Genomic DNA, 7,365 nt, shown 5'->3' on the forward strand with positions numbered 1-7,365 from the left:
AATATATTGTTAGAATATCTTTTTTATTTATATTTTATTTTCATATTTAAAATCATAGTATCGAAGTTCTGTAAGAAAAGTATATTATTAAATTGGAATAGGAGGATAAATTGTTAGGATATCTTTCTTATATGAAATCGTAGCAATGGAATACATAATTAAACTTCTGATAATGAAACTCATACCTCAGCTCAAGGCAAAATTCTTTTTCGAACAGGAGAAAATTGAACTCTTATGTGAGCTCGAAATAGTTACCTAAATCGATCATCGATAAAACGTACAACTCCACACAGGTGGACATTGTTAAATAGATTTTATTCCTACCCTGAACCTTATCAGTACTCTCGGTACTTTTTATCTCGTCAGAATTGGCAACAATAGGCTTTGAGAACTGATCTCTACGATCAAGAACGCCCAGGCAATTTATTTTCATTTTATTTAGTAAGGAAAACCGTGAATTTATTACAATTTAACAAAATTTCGCTGGAACACTGAAACAGAATATAAATTAGATTGACAAGATAAATAATTCATACGTCTCACCATTCGTAACCTTTGAGATACCCTTAGTGACCCATTTCAGTCCTCCCAGCCTTCGATTTTGACCCACAATTCACTTGGAAGCTTCTTTCAGACCCATGAAACTTTTGCAATTCCCTCAGTGGACCATTGAATTTTCATCCCACCAGTGGCCCACAATGATAGATTGAATGACCCAAAGCCAATGCCCAAGACCCACCAGACTTAGAAAGCTGTGAAAGGGTGACGCGCGAAAAGTGGAGTACGAATCGCGATTTATTTTCATTTTCAGGGATTTTGTTTAGTACCCGAAACTGCGAATTTTTATTAACCTCCATATTTTCCTGTAGTTGATTTTAGTTGGGACATTTAGCAAAAATTCAAAAAAGAAAAGAGAAAAGAAACGCAAAAATGGAAAAAGGGACGAAGCTATTTATCAAACGCGACGCGACGCGACGTGATAAATTCTCGTATCAATCGAAAGTAAATGGGAAAATTGACTCTAAATTGAATTAACGCGGTATACTACTTTGATACTCTAATAATGGGAGGGCGTTTGCACCATTAGTACAGTAGAGTCCATACAGTTCTTCTTTGACCTCTTGGTAGTTCAGCTTCGACATGCACATGCACACACATACATAACCAACCACCAAACCCTCAAAAAATTCACTCACAATTCGCAGATTAAGCAGCTGGGCTCTGCAACGTAGATTTGGCTGCCTGGCTGCATTGCCTCCTTCCTTCCTTCCTTCCATCCTCTCAGATCGTCATCCTTCCGCAAATCATTCCAGTTCCTCGTCGTTGATTTCCCAAGACTCACAGACTCACAAAATGTGAGTCACTGTGGAATGGACGACGCGAAAAGTATTTCGAAACGCGATTTATTTAAGAGGGGAAACCGCGATATTATATTATTCTCGATTTTTAGAATGAAGTTAACTTTAAATAGAATAAACGTAAAAAAAAGAAAAGAGATATGAAATAAACGCGATGTATATAAAGCAAAAGAATAAACCGCGAATTGATATCTTTCCCGAATCTCTAACGCAAGTAAATTTGAAGGAGGGTATCGATTAAACGCGTAAAAATATTCAATATAAAGCGAACTAGGGATGAAGCTATTATAATACTCAATGCAACGACTCTAGTATTTACTAAAATTCAAAAATTCTCGTATATATTCCGAAAACCGATTTTTAATTGCGAAACACTACTGAGACGGTTTAATTTGGGGCAGCCAGCTCATATCTGAGTTGGCAATACACAACACAACTAACTACTAAACCAAATCACCAGAAAAAAAACCCATTTTTGTAACTCACTGTTCGCTGATTAAACAGCTGAGCTCTGCAACGTGGATTTGACTGCATTTCTTCCTTCCTTCCTCTCAGATCGTCATCCTTCCTCTCAGATCGTCATCGTTCCGCCAATCATTCCAGTTCCAGTTCATTTTACACGACACACAGACTCACAAAGTGAGTCACTGTGGAATGGACGACGCGAAAAGTACTTCGAAACGCGATTTATTTCAAATTTATTCAGAAAGGGAGAAACCGCAAATTTGTATTATTTTCAATATTATTATTGAACTAAACTTTCGTAGAACGCGAGTGAAAAATTGAAAGAATCAAAAGAAAAAACGCGAATTCGTATCTTTTTCGATTCTAGAATATAAGAAAATTTGAATAAAATACGCGACGAGAATTGGGGAGAAGCATAAGTTAAACGCGTAAAAATATTCAATAATAAACGAACTAGGGATGAAGCTATTATTTCAATACGCGATGCACTGACTCTAGTATTTACTAAAATTCAAAAATTCTCGTATAAATTCCGAAAATAGATTATTAATTACGGTAAACTACTGAGACGGTTTAATTAAGGGTGGGCATGGTGCTGCTTTAGTTTGAAATGATTTATAAACACATAATTAACAGAGGAAAAACCGTGAAACGGCAAAACGTCAACATTCTAATTGTTATAACATGTAAACAAAACTTTAAATTTAGTGTAAACAGAAAAAATATATAATACAATTTATTTCACGGTATTGCAACAAATAAACGTTGAATCAATATTTAATTCGTATAAAAACAATTATTTAACGTAATAATTTTACCTTCACTATGGCTATTTTTAATCTACGACCACAGGTCAACCTGATTTCTAATCCTTACGAACTTTAAATTCAGTCTAAACTGAGAAAATATATAATACAATTTATTTCACGGTATTGCAACAAACAAACGTTGAATAGATTCTTAATTCGTATAGAAACATTTATTTAAAATAATAATTTCACCTTCACTATGGCTATTTTAAATTTACGACCAAGGGTCAACCTGATTTTTAATCCTCCGAACTTGATTTCACAACGAGAAAGTAATAAGATCGTTGAAACGTACTTATTTGTCAAAGAAACTTGCAAAAATGTATAAATAATAATATGTAATGTTTTAACAAATTTTTGGAAGTATAAATTAATAATAAAATTGTGAAAATTAATAAATTATACGTTATTATAACATTAATAGAATTATGACTAAACCGAAGTTCGAAGTCGAGTATTTAAAGTCTGATATTACGTGCCTAGCGAGTGCCGGTAATTGTTAAAATTTGTTTAATAATTAGTAATAGAAATTCTAATTGATTCTAATGTATACAAGTGTTACAAGAAGGCTGAGTGTGTACAGGGTGGACATAGACTAGCTAGTAGCCCCCGACCACTCTATTCACATCTCAGAACCTTCAGGTCAAAATACGCCGCGAAGTGTCTAGGGCCCAGTATAAAGGGTGAATTAGTTCGCGGGACATCGGCGGATCCTTATATACCTGCGGTACCCTCTCCCCAAAGTCATTAGCAAAATCGTCCGTTAGGTCAGGCGGGAAATTTTCGCGGGAAATTTTCGCGGGAGATTCTCGTTATCGTAACACGGTATAATTTATCAATTTTTACAATTTTATTAAATATTTATACTTCCGACAATTTGTTATAACATTGCATATAACAATTTATACGTTTTTACAATATTCTTCAATGGAAACATAGGTTTTAGCGTTCTCGTTACTTACTCGTGGTTAAATTAATTTCGTAGGGATTAAAAATCAGGTTGACCTGTGGTCGTACATTAAAAATAACCATGGTACAGCTAAATTTATCGTGTTAAATAATTCTCTTTACAGGAATCGAAAATGTATTCAACGTTTGTTTGTTATAATATCGTGAAATGAATTATATTACACATTTTCTCTATTCACACTGAATTTAAAGATTATAACGATTAAAAATCAAGTTGACCTGTGGTCATTTATCAAGAATAATCATAATAAAGCTGAAATTATTGTGTTAAATAATTTTTTTAATACGAATTAGGAATTTATTCAACGTTTGCTTGTTACTACTTGTTACAGTATACTGTCTCGCAATGTAAATTTAAGTAAATTAGGTTGAACTGCACAGAAAATGCACAGAACTGCACAAATAATTCATTTCACGATATTATAACAAACAAACGTTGAATACACTTTTCATTCGTGTAAAAAGAATCATTTAACACGATAAATTTAGCTGTACTATGGTTATTTTTAATCTACGACCACAGGTCAACCTGATTTTTAATCCTTAGCAAATTAATTAAACCACCAGTAAGTAACGAGGACATTGAAACGTAGTTATCCATTGAAGAAAGTTATAGAAACGTATAAATGATTCTATGTAGCGTTATAATAGATTGTTGCAAGTAATAAATTAAGAACAGAAATTTCCCGCGAAAAGTAATCGGTTTCCCGCGAAAAATAGTCGATTCCCGCCTGACCTAACCGACGATTTTGCTAATGACTTTGGGGAGAGGGTACCGCAGGTATATAAGGACCCGCTGATGTCCCGCGAATTTATTCACCCTTTATACTGGGCCATAGACACTTCGCGGCGTATTTTGACCTGAAGGTTCTGAGATGTGAATAGAGTGGTCGGGGGCTACTAGCTAGCCTATGTCCACCCTGTACACACTCAGCCTTCTTGTAACACTTGTATACATTAGAATCAATTAGAATTTCTATTACTAATTATTAAACAAATTTTAACAATTACCGGCACTCGCTAGGCACGTAATATCAGACTTTAAATACTCGACTTCGAACTTCGGTTTAGTCATAATTCTATTAATGTTATAATAACGTATAATTTATTAATTTTCACAATTTTATTATTAATTTATACTTCCAAAAATTTGTTAAAACATTACATATTATTATTTATACATTTTTGCAAGTTTCTTTGACAAATAAGTACGTTTCAACGATCTTATTACTTTCTCGTTGTGAAATCAAGTTCGGAGGATTAAAAATCAGGTTGACCCTTGGTCGTAAATTTAAAATAGCCATAGTGAAGGTGAAATTATTATTTTAAATAAATGTTTCTATACGAATTAAGAATCTATTCAACGTTTGTTTGTTGCAATACCGTGAAATAAATTGTATTATATATTTTCTCAGTTTAGACTGAATTTAAAGTTCGTAAGGATTAGAAATCAGGTTGACCTGTGGTCGTAGATTAAAAATAGCCATAGTGAAGGTAAAATTATTACGTTAAATAATTGTTTTTATACGAATTAAATATTGATTCAACGTTTATTTGTTGCAATACCGTGAAATAAATTGTATTATATATTTTTTCTGTTTACACTAAATTTAAAGTTCTGTTTACATGTTATAACAATTAGAATGTAGACGTTTTGCCGTTTCACGGTTTTTCCTCTGTTAATTATGTGTTTATAAATCATTTCAAACTAAAGCAGCACCATGCCCACCCTTAATTAAACCGTCTCAGTAGTTTACCGTAATTAATAATCTATTTTCGGAATTTATACGAGAATTTTTGAATTTTAGTAAATACTAGAGTCAGTGTCCACCCTGTACACACTCAGCCTTCTTGTAACACTTGTATACATTAGAATCAATTAGAATTTCAATACAATAGACTGAATAACAATTCATTTTAACTAATACCTATTAGAAATTTTCCTTTTAAAACAAATATAAATCATTTTACCAATTACTGGTACTTGCTAGACATTTAATATCAGACTTTAAATATTCTCCTTTCGGTTCTTTCGTTATACGTACATTTCTTCCAGCAATTGAAATTAATTTGAAATTTTTCATATATTTTCTCTGATATTGAATTTTGTTTACTAATAATTTATCATTCAAGCATGTTAGGTAGTTAGTTGATGTATTATTGTATATTGTGAGCTGATTTGGAACGAGTGCACTACACTCGTGCACTAGGCCCACCCTAAATTAAACCGTCTCAGTAGTTTACCGTAATTAATAATCTATTTTCGGAATTTATACGAGAATTTTTGAATTTTAGTAAATACTAGAGTCAGTGCATCGCGTATTGAAATAATAGCTTATACAGATAATCTTTTGAAATTACTCTTAATTAGGGAAAATCTTGAATCTTGTATGGAAGATGAAGATTTTCAGGAAATATTTATTTTGCAACAATGAATTTTTGTTTTATCGATTAATAACGTACGAAATGATTTTTGGAAAATTTTCTTCGTTTGAACGTTCGTTTAAGGTTCGACTATGATTATCAAATCTCTCGAAACACCGTAGAATGTTCAATTTTAAAAGTAACTTCTTCAATTTTTGGATAATCTGGGTAACGTGTTAGTGTTGACGATACACTTTCGAGTATAGACGTTAAAGTTCATAGAGTGGTCGGGGGTTACTAGCTAGCCTATGTCCACCCTGTACACACTCAGCCTTCTTGTAACACTTGTATACATTAGAATCAATTAGAATTTCAATACAATAGACTGAATAACAATTCATTTTAACTAATACCTATTAGAAATTTTCCTTTTAAAACAAATATAAATCATTTTACCAATTACTGGTACTTGCTAGACATTTAATATCAGACTTTAAATATTCTCCTTTCGGTTCTTTTAAATACAATCAAATAATTTCTTCAATTATCGATACTGACTTGGAATACTCCGCTTCGAATAAAATATTGAAATGTATTTTCTTGTGGCCGCCTGACAGCAACCTGTAAATCTGGGGTGACAATGAACGTGTTAATAAGTAAATGTTGTTCAAATTATGTCGTGTTTTATGTCATTTTCATCAGAAAATTTAAAAAAGTTGATATTTAAGTCGCTTGGTTGCCTCGACTCACGTTTCATGCTTATCTTTTATTCGCTGTCCTTGTCTACGTTCGGCAAACTACAAAGGCGGGCGCGAGGCTCGAAAACGTAGTCCGTGACTCTACGAGTGTCAGGTTTAGCTTCCTTGCGGTCAGACACTTGTGGAGAATATACTGTATAAGCAAAATTAATTCCCCCTTAAAAGCTTTCTATCGCGAGAGAGAAGGAACGTTAACAACACAGCATTCTCCGTCTGCCTTCAACGTCTGACAAGAGAGAGAGTCGTTTGTCCCTATATCTCGAAATAACGAACTAAAAGAAAACAACAACAAAAAAAAGATCCCTTTAGTCGCGTGTTACATCTGAGGTTATGCAAAACAAAAGAAACAAAAAAGGGAACGGAACACGAGAGTGTCAGTTGGGGCGAGTTGCGTCGTCGCCGTTCTTCTCCTTTTCTTCCGCTTCGTTCCCTGTACTCGATACATAACTTTTTTCCGTAGCTCGATCCGAGCTCTTGACCGATATACATACGTTGGCCATGCTCTCGTCGATTTTCACATACACACACATACTTTCGATTATCTCTCGCTCTTGAAGATCACACACACATGCATACACACATTTATCCCTGTTAGCTGATAAATCATATGCGATCGTCGCCAGCGGACGAGAACGATATTTA

This window comes from Habropoda laboriosa, unplaced genomic scaffold (genome assembly GCF_001263275.1).
Source record: "Habropoda laboriosa isolate 0110345459 unplaced genomic scaffold, ASM126327v1 scaffold11, whole genome shotgun sequence".
Classification (NCBI taxonomy): Eukaryota; Metazoa; Arthropoda; class Insecta; order Hymenoptera; family Apidae; genus Habropoda; species Habropoda laboriosa.